This window comes from Ricinus communis, chromosome 9, assembly GCF_019578655.1.
Source record: "Ricinus communis isolate WT05 ecotype wild-type chromosome 9, ASM1957865v1, whole genome shotgun sequence".
In the NCBI taxonomy this organism is placed as follows: Eukaryota; Viridiplantae; Streptophyta; class Magnoliopsida; order Malpighiales; family Euphorbiaceae; genus Ricinus; species Ricinus communis.
Genome location: NC_063264.1, coordinates 6736345 through 6749576, shown reverse-complemented (window position 1 = coordinate 6749576; position 13232 = coordinate 6736345). Strand labels below are relative to the sequence as shown.

General features: G+C 33.6%; 1 pseudogene; it reads right to left on the bottom strand.

The window, feature by feature from the left end:
- Window positions 1-3295: 3295 nt before the first annotated feature.
- Window positions 3296-10534, bottom strand: LOC8266737 (annotated as a pseudogene).
- Window positions 10535-13232: the final 2698 nt, after the last annotated feature.

Here is a 13232-nt window from a genome sequence, read left to right as displayed (position 1 = left end):
AATATAGTTAGAAGAATTACATCAATAGTTGCATTGACGGTTATCTTCTTTCTCAAGTCTGTAATGATAGTTATATTTTAACTGGCAATTACAATTACGATGAAAGTTCCATTATAGTTACATTTGTGGTGAAAGTGGAAATAGTAGTGAAAGCAAGAGTTCCAGTTTAAGAACTAGTACGAATGGTAGCGATTTAACTAGAAGAGAAAGTTCTAATGATCTCGATATAACTAAAAAATACAAGCATTTGTGGGTTCAATGCGAAAATTGTTATGGATTAAATTATAAGAAATTTTTTAAGTCAATAATGAATATCTGTGAACAATGTGGATATCATTTGAAAATGAGTAATTCAAATAGAATTGAACTTTCAATTGACCTAGGCACTTGAGATCCTATGGATGAAGATATGGTATCTCTGGATACTATTGAATTTCATTCAAAAGAGGAACCTTATAAAGATCGTATTGATTCTTATCAAAGAAAGACGGAATTAACTGAGACCTTTCAAACAGGCACAGGTCAACGAAACAACATTCCTATAGCAATTGGGGTTATGGATTTTCAGTTTATAAAGGGTAGTATGTGATCTGTAGTAGGCAAGAAAATCACTCGTTTGATCGAGTATGCTACCAATAAATTTTTTACCTCTTATTTTAATGTGTGCTTCCAGAGGAGCACACATGCAAGAAGGAAGTTTGAGTTTGACGCAAATGGCTAAAATATCTTCTGCTTTATATGATTATCAATCGAATAAAAAGTTATTTTATATATCAATCCTTACATCTCCTACAAATAGGCGGGGTGACGACTAGTTTTGGTATGTTAGAGGATATTATTATTGCTGAACCTAACGCCTATATTGCATTTGCAGGTAAAAGAGCAATTGAACAAACATTGAATAAGACAGTATCTGAAGGTTCACAATCAGCCGAATTTTTATTCCTTAAGAGCTTATTCGATTCAATCGTACCATGTAATCCGTTAAAATATGTTCTAAATGAGTTACTTCAGCTCCACAATTTCTTTTATTTGAATCATAAATCAAGTAGAGTCTGAAGTTAAATTAATTAAATATTAAATTAAATTACTTAACTTAATTTAAAAATTAAATTACTTAATTAAAAATAAAAATGAGTTAATTAAATTTAATTTAGTTAATTCATTTTTATTTTTAGCGAGCAAGTATTTTTTAGAATCAAAGGAAAAATTTATTTTTTTGATTTTTTTATGACATAACATTAGAGTAAATTGTAGAAAGAATCATGTAGATAAATTTTTTTACTGATATTTCTGATTACTAATTAAGAAACCTCCATCAACAAGATCAGCAAGAAAAAGATTGAATTCTTTTTTTCGTGAAAAAATGGGCAAGGTATAATAAATAAATTGAATTTCATATTCTTTTCTTATCTATGCATAAAAAATATAGAGTCTTGCATATTTAAATATCTCCTCGGAATTTTTCTTTTTACTAAAAACAGCCGACAAATTCTAAATTATAATGAATTTTGGAGGAATTTATAATCGAAAAAACTCTTTATTTTTTTTATTTTATCTTAAATATATTAAAATATTAAATATATTAAAATATTTTCTATTAAAGTAAAGTTAAAAAAAGAAAAAAAGAAAAATGAAAGTTATAAGACAAGAAAAAATAAATAAAAGAGTTTTCAGTTTTTCGCTTCATTACGCAGGGTAGAGCAGCTTGGTAGCTCGCAAGGCTCATAACCTTGAAGTCACAAGTTCCCGTCTCTGCAATATTATCTTTTTTAAGAATTAGGGTTGTTTCTGTTGACTAGTAATTAATTAATTACTAGCTAGGTTTTTTATTTTTTTTGGAGCAGGTGGGGAAAGAAAAGAAAGAAAATAGGGGATAGAATCACTATACTATGATGGTCAACTATACTGAATCCTTTATCCTATTTAAAAAATTACCTTACCTTGGGCTTGGACGGATAATAGGAATCAAACCCGCGTCTTCTCCTTGGCAAAGAGAAATTTTACCATTCGACTATATTCACATTTTTTTTTCATTCTTGATACACAATATCTTGATCATATTTGTGAACAATTATGCTCAATATTTTAGGGCGATTATTATTATATATAATTATTATTATCTATAAATAATAATATAATAGTATCAAAAGTTCATTAAATATAAATATAATCTAGAAATTTTTCAAAAATAAAATATAGTATATATGCGTTGGATTAGTTTTATCTATACTTATTTTTATAAAAATATTAATTTTCATTAGAATGTTCTATTTACATTGATCAAGCAATACATATTATTTCAATGCATTATAAGTGTCTATTCTATGTTTTTATTTAAATTAGATTAATTTAATTAAAACATTTAATATATAATTAGATGAATGAAAATTAGAGCTAAATGCTACGTAATTAAAATTGTGAAGACGACAATCTGTTTTATTATATCAATTTTTAATATTGTAATAATTTATTTAATAATTATTTTATTTTTTATTATATAGATAACAATGAATATAATTATCATAATTTATGCGCATGAAAAGATGTATATATATATATAAGATAACTAGTCCTAATGGTTTGGATAGATTATAAGTTACAATTAACTGTTGTTTGGTTCTAATTAAGTTTTTTAGGGGATTGAGTTTTATCTTTAATTATACGACTGCGATTCAAGATCATAAAATTATGACTAGTTTTGATTTTAATCATTTGATTTATTTTGATACCCTTTTTTTAATTAATATAGAGGCACAATCTGCTTAATGAGTTTAAAAGCACACACAAAATTACCTGCTAAAACAAATTCATTTATTCTTTCTAATATTCATTATTGAAACTAAATAAACATAATTTTGCCAAATATGTTAGACATTTATTATGCTTTCTTACACGTCTGTGTATCTTTGGATAAAGAATTGTTTTTATCATTAATTCTCATAAGACTGTTCCAAATTATTGAATTATAATAATTATCTTTAAATTCATTTTTTTAGAAAGAAAAAGACTGTATGAAATCTAGTCTATAGAATTTATATGCAACTGAGCAACTTTATTTTCTAAAAATTTCCCCACTAGTAACATCCCAAGACTCCAGAAAATGTCATGAAATACTTGAAGAAGATCAGGCAAATTTTATGCTCAACCTTTACATTCGGAGCTCCACATTTGTAGGTCGTCTTAATTGTATTAGGATTTATACTCTTGTCCATTTTCAGAGTTCTAGATCAGGTTAGACTCTGTGAATAAAGTTTTCTTTAGAGTTCAAGTCATAGTGGATATCAATCTCTGGCAACACCGTCTTTCTAGTGTGGGACAGACTGACCTATGATAGTAGGCCTGAAACTTGATTATAAATGTAAGGAATGTTTAAAATATACCTAATAACCTATGTTTTAAGTCTCAGCATGGCTTAGAATAGGTGACACTTATTATTGTATCTGAACTATGTTTATAAGAAAGCTTAGTCAGGTTAACTTCTAAAAGTTTGTATTTGACCTCATTGTGTACTCTGCTACAAGTTGTGCAAATGAAGATGACTTGTTTAATAATCTTCTTGGAGAATCAAATTCCTCAATAAGCCCTGCATCACAATTCAAATAATCAAGAACGTTGCTCATTAACAGAATATGCATTACTTAATTATAGCATACTGCTATATTTACCATTGCTCAGAAGCAAAACCATGTAACTATCAAAGAATTGAGGTTATCCGATGCACAATTGTTATCAGGGTACAATTACAGAACTGTTGCCTAATGGCTTGCTGGATTAAATTATCAGTAGCTGTATCGACCGAGGCAGTAGCTTCATTAAGGATCAGTATCTTACTCTTTTTGAGTACCACACGCCCCAGACAGACTAGCTGCCTCTGACCCATACTCCAGTTCTCCCCATTCTCACTAACTGCAGCACTAGTAAAAAAAAATCAAAACTAAACCCCACCACACTATGAATATCAAGTTAAAAAATATTTCTTCAAAATAAACATTTCAGAATACAAAACATTTTTCTAGTGAACAGAACAGGAAAGACCCATCTCCCATATTTCTTCATCTGTGTATTCTTCGAGCGGGTCCAGGTTGCTCTGTACAGTCCCTTGGAACATGGTTGGAACCTAAGGAATATGCTCAGCTTTGACCTCAAATCATGCAGTCCGATTGATGAGATATCGATACCATCAATCACAATCCGCCCAGCTGCTAGTTCAACAATGCGGAAGAGAGTTTGAATGAGAGTGGATTTACCACTACATGTTCTCCCAACAATGCCAGTTTTCTTCCCTCCTGGAAAAGTGCATGTGAGGCCTCGCAAAACAAGAGGCGTGTATGGCGAATACCAAACCTACATCATGTTAGTCATCAGTAACATATATGTCGGTATGAAACTGAGCCATGAATTGAACTAAGTAAAAAAGAAAAGAAAAGAAAAGAAAAGACCAAACCTGCAGGTTATTAATGGCAACTTCTCCAAGCGGTGACTAGAAATGGTCTAGTCGCTTTCCTTCTATAACAAGGGGAGGCTCACTAGGAATAGACATGTACTGAAGTGTTCTTTCTACTGATATTATTTTGTTCTCCAAATTGTTGAGTTTCCACGTGAACCGAGTTTGTAAGGTATTAAGGTTGAGTCCATATGTTACAGCTAGGTCCGCAATAGCTTCAAAAAATTAATGGAAGAAACAAAAGAGAATGTCTATTTCAGGATTGTCAAAATATTGTCAATTAAAAGGCTAGTAAGATACAAGAAGACAATAAATTACCTGGATTAATTCTCTCTCGAAGTGAGATTAAGAAAACCAATGACGTTGCAAATGTAATAGAAGAAAACATATCCAGCCGGAAGCAAAGCCATTCACTGCGCCGGCAATTTGAAATTTGGACCGAGAAAATGAATCCATCAATTTCATGTTAGTTTTTTGGAATCTTGATTGCTGATCAAAGCTCCTGATAGTTGATCCTGATATTGTTTCAGAAAAATGCTGGAATATTGGGGCTTTAGATAATCCTTCTAATCGTGAAAGTTCTGTTGCCGTGCATAAAAGATGGTGAGAATTCCTCTTTTTCTGCATAATAAATACTGAAAAGGTTTGTGCACAAGTAATAATAAACGTAGGGCCACAGCTGAATATAGACCGGACCACTAACACATTTTAAAAAAGATTCTAGTGACTTCAGCAATAAAGAGATGATGGAAAATGACAGAAAAAGAAACATATAGAGAGAAAATGATGCATCGAGATTTGAAGTGATCATGAGGATTACCTGATACCAGATGCAGACACAAGCGACAGGGAAGAAAATGATAAAAACTTGCCACGCCACCTGAGACATTACTCCAATGATTCCCAGGAGCTGGATCAAAGTGAATGCAACTGCATCAACTTGATATGCCATTTGCAGATCAAGCTGGCTCTGGTCTGTAGAAGCCTATATAAGCACAACCAATCATACAATTTCTTTCTAGCAAAAGCTTTGGTCAGAAAATAGCCAGGGCCTTTAACATTTTATATTCCAATGTAGAATTTTGGCCTCCCCAATCAAAAACAATATATAGCACAAGGCACCTTACTTACTCTATTCAGGATTGGTCCACTAGGGATTGCGTCAAAGAAGGACATGGGTGCACGGAAAATGCAGTAATGCATTTTGTTGAAGAGCAGAGTTGTTGTCTTGTACCTTGCTGTTAAAAGAAAGGTGACTCTGACCAGGAGACACAAACCACTTCCTATAGTAAAAGCTACATAGACACCTATCATTGTAGATTTAGTAACGAGAGGTCTCACATCCTTTGACTCAGGAGTTGCCCATGCCATCCAATAGTTGCTACAAATTTGAAGGATCTGAAAGAGAACTGCTGCCAGCAATATAATGGGCACTAGAGCCTCTCCAAATGCTGTTGTAACGTACTGCCAGTAGACTGGAAACCCAACTCTACCTTTCTCCCTCTCTTCTCCTTGAATGAGTTGTCCTTTTGGCCTAGCTATCTCATCTTCTTTACTATTTTGTAAGTGTTCTTGTTTCTGTATAACTTTATCAATACTGCTATTTGCCGCCATCATCTGCACTAGTACTTCCATTTTCAAAAAGTGGCCCTGGCCATTTCGAATCAATTGGCATTAAGCTGTGTTGTGTGCATCTACAAGTTCCACAAAATTACATCCTGGGATAAGGATGTCATTATATTGTCCAACCTGTGTGATCCTTCCATCTTTCATGACCTATAAAGATGGCACATGTTGTAATCCAATGATTTTCTCAAATGCAAGAAAAGACAGAAATGTAAATTACTTGCCAAGATTAAATCAGCAGCAGGTAAGAACTCAACTTGGTGAGTGATGTATATAACTGTTTTCGTATTCAATATATCAAGCAAAACTTCCTGCCATGCAAAAATGAAGGCTATGAGCTAAAAGGCAATTGAAATATAACAAAATGGTTTTTTTCTAACCTTGATTTATAATTTCTTTTCAACATGACAAAAGAAAGTTTGTTAGCTTCCATTATGTATAATGGTGTTGCGAAAGAAGATTTTCACCTTGAATATATGAGATCCAGTATGAGCATCTACAACGCTGAACGGATCATCAAATAGATAGATATCAGAATCTTGGTAAAGAGCGCGAGCAATCTGTATTCGTTGCTTCTGTCCACCACTTAAGTTGATACCCCTCTCGCCTATAATTGTTTGGTCACCAAATGACAGGATCTCTATGTCCTTCTTCAGTGCACATACTTCCAGTATCCTGTCGTACCTTTCTCTTTCCATCTCCTTACCAAACAATATCTTCTCTTCAATTCTCTGTATCCAAGGTGATTGGGAAACATAGGCCTTTGTCCCACATAATCTGACAGTCCCTGAGATTCTGGGAACTTCTTCTAAGATGCTAGAAAGTAAGCTTGACTTGTCTGAACCAACAACACTGCAAACTGCAACACTCTAAGCTTGACTTGTCTGAACCAACAACACTGCAAACTGCAACACTCATATGCCATTGAACACTTTGAAATTAATATCTTTCAATGTTAGGAGAGGTAATGACAAATACCAAGAGAAGTTCCCATCAACTATCTCAATTGCTATATTAGAACTAAATCTTGGAAGCTTCTCAACAACATCAAACTGCAAGTCTTCAAGACAAAGAAAGGATACGATTCTATTCAAGGGAAACCTTGGTCTGAACTACCATAGAAATTGTATCAGGAAGAAAATATATTGGTTCTTGAAGAATCCTGAATATTGCTAGTGCATATAAAATATTCCTAGTTTCAAGTGGAATTCCCATTAACATACAAGCACCAAAAGTAGCCACAGACATGAAAGTGGGAGCAACCCAGAAGAAAGAATTGGCAATTGCTGAGGTGTAAAAGTAGTTCTTCAACCATCCTTCCTCTATCTTCCTGAGATCAAATTTTTTTATCAAAAACTTCATTTCCCATCCTTGAAGCTTGAAAATCCTTATATTCCTAAAATCTCAGATGTTGTCTTCATTCTTTTATCTTTCGATTCCATCAGCTTTTCTTAGAATGTTTCTTGCAATCTACCCAAAGGATAATGTCAAGGCCCAAGGATTGATCGAGAAAGACCTGCAACAAGTTATAATAGTTGGTCCGAGCTTGCAATAGATGATGATAGCTAAGGAAGCCCAGGGAATGTTGGCTGACCAGAAGATGGATTATGAGCATTGAGAATATATATGATAAGGAAATTGGTTGTAATATGATTTGTTAATTGTTGGCAAAACGGCTAGGAGTAGTATTTAGCAGTCTTAGCTAAGTTATTTTTTCTATTTTATTCCTTTTTTGCATAGTCATTTTGTCATTATTTTGGTTTGTCTTTTAGTTGGATTCTGTTACAATAATTGGTATATTGGAATGGTGCCAGTCATTGGCTATTAATATGGTAAAGGAGGCTATTGTATTTTTAGGCTGAATATCAATACAAAGTCTATCTTCCTCCTCATATTTTTGTTCTCTCTATTCCTCATCTTTTCCTTCTTCTTATTCTCTTTTCTATCTCAAATCCAAGAACCAATATTACCCTATCCCTTTATGAGCCAGGTTCTTGACAGATAATTTAGTAACATGATAATCATTGTGACAAAAGAAGCTGTAAGTGATGCGAGCCCAAGATACTTATACAATATCAACAAGGCTAAACCAGCTTGCAAGAAGAGCAACCACAGATCATGGATGTACCAAGTAAAGGTACCAATTCTCTCTGCATCAATGGCCATGTAATTGATGATCTCCCCACTTGTGTGGCCCTGCTTCGATAGGTGAGAAAAGGTCATGCCCTTGTTGTAGATCATTTGTCACGAGCCGATCTGTGGGCCCACGTACCAACGCTAGGGAATTGATAGGCATAAGACCACCAAAACTCGTAGCAAACTTGACTTTTTGCTAACACAATCAAAATATAATTCAAGTTCTATCCATTGTAACACTATTTCATAACCAACTTTTAACCACCCATACACTACATTTTTAATTCAGTCTGCCAGCATAAATAGTCAATACATGAATTTACATGCCATTACAAACTGATAAGTTTTGAAATTACTATTGCGGAGAATTTAGAATTTTTAGAAAAATCAAACATATCAATAAAATCAATTACATTAAAACCAGAAGACGAAGGAAGTCGGATTGCCAGAGGAAAAGAACTGCGGAAAAATAACAAACACTTGAAAAACAGTTAAATTTGAGACTGTCAGTCTCGATAGTGAGTTAAAATCATATATCCAAAGATGCATACAACCACTTAAATAAAATATTTGTTTAATCAAAATAAATATTGGCTCATGTAGAATCACGTGTCATGCCATGATTCAATAAAATATATTTTACATGCCATGGGATGAGCACCTCAGCAGAATCCTAACCCCAACACTAACAGCCTTTTTGGCTTTCTCATTCCAACAGAACTGGCGCCCAGAGAGCGAAGCTCGACCAGAGTCCTTAAATCCAGTATGGTAACTTAATTTCTAATAAAGTCGGCGCCCAGAGAGCAACGCTCGACCAAGGCCCTTTAATTTGACAATCAAACTCTTCACAACCCAGAGAGTTGAACTCGACCAAGGCAAGTCTTAAAATGTTCTTTTACTACCTGTCTCAGATTTATACCGGTGCGCACGCGGTCCTGATGCAATCCATCAGGTAGCATGTTCTACTATCTTCTCATCCCGAGTTAACCTGCATTCACAATATCAATGATATAGGAATAGTAAAATCAGAATTGCTATATAAATTTAGCATGACACAGGTATAACATATATATAATTTTAACTCACAGTTCTGATGACCCCCTTCCTCTACTCTTATGCCTCGTGTGGAAATGATGGATTATCTAATTCAATCAATAAAAATAAAATATTTAATAAATACCCTAGGCCTAGACTCCTACAACTGATTGTCTAAGAATTTCGACTCAGAAATTCTACTGAAAATTTGGCATAACCTTCCTTAAATTACGGACGTTTATCCCCTGTATAACGGGTCCAGAACCTGCCATAAACACTTCTAATATTCATCAATTACTTAACGTGAGTCGGAAACTATATTATTTTTTCCGACCCCACAACATATCACGGATCATAATTATTGGCAGACGGTCTGACATAATATTTATTTTAACAATAAATCCACGCATAATTTTTCTGGTATTAAACTAATTCAACTCCATCATGTCCACCATAAAACAACACAATAATTAAACAATATAAATTTTTTAATTAACAATCTCTAAGATCTATAAGTTAAAGAATTACCGAGATGCTTGATAAATCGGCCGGCTAGCCTTCAGCCGCCGGAGTTCAATCTATGATTTGAGGCGTGCCTACAAACTCGAGATAACTCATAGGCGATAATTCTAGCACCTAATTCTCTGATCCAGCTCCCGATCATCCGAAGAAAATCACAGACAGTATCGACCGTTGATTTTCAAACGGAGTCCGATCGCCGCAAAATTAATGTCATTGGAAAGCTTGTGATGAGGAGAGTCTATCGATGAATTCCGATCAGCCATAATTCGCAGGAGATGGCCGGAAAAGTCCAAAAACTCGGCTGCCTCTCCTTCGCCGGAACTCTCTTCTCCGGCCACCATTGCCGCTGATGCTGCCCCAAATGGAAAGCCCACGCCTAGATGAGTTGATCGCCACCCAACTCAGCTGCTATTGTCGCCGAAGACGCCATGCACAGCGTCGAAAATCTGCTGCCTCTTCTCTTTTTTTTCGCTGTTCACTACTGCCCTCATTGCTGCTGTACTCGCCGGCATCTGCTCTTCCACCAGTCATCACCATCGCGCCTCGAACGAGCCTCCTTCTCCACCTGCCACGGATGGCATCATCCTTCCTCTCCCTCCTCTTCTTCTTCTTCGTCGATCTCCTTCTTTCTTTCCTTTCTATCGCAAGTTGATCTCTCAACTTTTACTTAATAACCATTTAGCCCATCATCTTTTTTAATTACTAACTATTTTCCCTTGCAAATTCTTGTTTAACCCTCCAGCTTTTCTTTAGTATTTCAATTAAATTCCTAACTACTTATTTTGGCCAAAATGAAAATTTTAAAAAATAGAGAGTTATTTATTTACTCTTGCTTTTAATGGTGAAATTACTAAAATGTCATTACCGACATATTTAATTATAAAAATATCAACCATAATAATTCCCATTTAAACCCTATATTAATGCAATTATACTTTTAGCCCTTATTTCATAATTAATTATCAAATTAATCATAACACTTAATTATCTTAAATAATCAATTTGTTGACTATTTTCCAATTTCGTCCAGTACCATTGCTAATTAAAATTTGTCATTCTCCAATAAATTCTTTATAAAAATATTAGTTACTATTTTTTTCATAACTTTTAAATATAATATTTAATTCATATTAAGAGAAAATTTGAGTGTGACTTATATATATATATATATATATATTCTTTGTAAGGAGCATAAATAATAGAAGTTATTTTTGATACCCTTCCAATATCTATGGTCGATGTTGAAGAATCATCATCAGGAAATCTAGAAGAGGTTGATTTCTTGTTGAATGTAAGCTTTACTTTTCCATTTGGGAATTGGGTTATATTTTTTAGATTTGTATTTGGTTCTGTTTGCTTTGGGGATTCAGGTTGGGTTGCACCTTCAAGGATCCATTCTTCTGGAAGAGTGATGTCTTTCCGTTGAATGGTTTTTGGAATTGTTACGTTGGATTTGGAGAGATCTGTTTGTATGAATAAGGTTTCTCCTTTTGGTGAATGGAGCTTGTGTTTTGAACTAAAAGCAGAAATCATAGCTTTGTAATGTATTTTGAAAATCAATGCTATCGGAATAGATCCTTCAAGCATTTTGTAATTATGTGTCTTTATTTGAAGAACAATACTCTTTAAAACATTTTTATCATTTAATGAAATTGTTTGGGCCGAATCGGCCTTGCTTTGGTCAATTTCTTCCTGGATGATTTCGGTCCAGGTTTTGATGGGCTTTGAAGAAGAAGGCAAAATTTCCTTCTTTGGACTTTGGACAGGCTTTGAGCTTGCTGTCGACTTTTCTTATTTTGTTTTTTATTTTCTTGGCATTTTCACTTCTGTTTTTGAAGAAACTCTCTAGTTAGAAAGTCTGGAATTGAATTCGAATTTCCTCTTATGTATTCGATTTCAAAGTAAAAAATAGAAAGAATAGCTTGCCATTTGGCAAAAATTTGTTTGGAAGCTATGTTTTGAACATCTTTTTGTAAAACTTCTTTAACAGATTTGCAATCAATCCTTAAAAGAAATTTTTGGTTTAAAAGATCGCTTTGAAATTTTGAAATGCACAAAACTATCGAAAGAATTTCTTTTTTGATAGTTGAATAGTTTTTTTGTGTATCATTCCAGTGTGCAGAAGTAAACTGGACAATACATTCTTTGTTGTTTTGAACTTGCTTAAGAATCCCACCATACCCTAGATTTGATGCATCAGTTTCAACAATTTTGAATGCAGATGGATCAGCTAGGTGTAAACATGGTATTTCAGAAACTTGCTTTTTTATGCTTTGGACAATCTTTGTATGCTCATCGGTCCATGCAGGGGGGTTTTTCTTTAACCTATCATGAAGGGGCTTTGCAAGACAGTTCAAATTTGGATAAAAATTCATAACATAATTTAAACTACCAAGGAATCTTTGTAATTGTGTTTTTTCCAAAATTTTATCTGGAAACTTTGAAGTAAAGGCTAGAGACCTTTCAATTGGGGTAATAGTTCCCCGGGAGATATAGTGTCCAAGAATTCTAATTTTTGTTTGAAATAAAGATATCTTGGATTTTGAAACTACTAAACCATTTTTCTTAACAACATAGAAAAATGTATCCAAGTGTTTGAAATGTTGCTTTAGAGAATTTGAAAATATCAACACATCATCAATATAGACAATGCAAAACTTTGAATAAGGATTGAAAATGTCATTCATGATTTTTTGAAATTCAGAAGGAGCATTTTTCAATCCGAAGGGCATTACATACTGGCCAAATGGAACTGTAAAAGCTGTTTTGTACCTGTCTTTTGGATGAATCTGGATTTGCCAAAATCCTGATTTCATATCAAACTTTGAAAAAATAAAAGCAGAATGAAGCTTTTGAAGAAGATATTTTTTGTTTGGAATTGGGTACCTAATCCACTTTAGGGCTTTATTCAAAGGTTTGTAATTAATCACCAACCTAGGTGTTCCTCTTTCTATCTCACTATTTTTGTTGACATAGAAAGCTGCACATGACCAGGGTGATCTAGATTTGGTAATCAAACCTTTTTGCTCTGGGTCTTTTATTTCTAATCTACAATGGCTTTCTAGGGTTTCATTCATTTGAATGGGTCTTGCTTTGGTAGGGATTTGTTTATCAGAAATTTTTTTTCATATGGTAGATCTACCATATGTTGTTTTCGTCTCCAAAAAGTATTAGGAAGATCAGAACAAACTTCATTTTCAATTTTCTTTTGCAAATCAGAGATTTTTCTTTGGACGAAATCATTTTGCATTTGATTTTGGATTCTTTTTAAACCCATTTCTTGTTTCAAGTGGAAAAGCTGGGTTTGTTTTCCTTTGATCAAAGCATTTATCTGAAAATTATAAATTGAGTGGGCTTTAATAAGATTGAGATTTCTCTTTTTGGGTTTTTCTATAAAAGGGAAAACAATCTTTGAATCTTTATCTTTAAAAATAATACCAGCAGTAGTTACTTTAAAAGGAGTAAT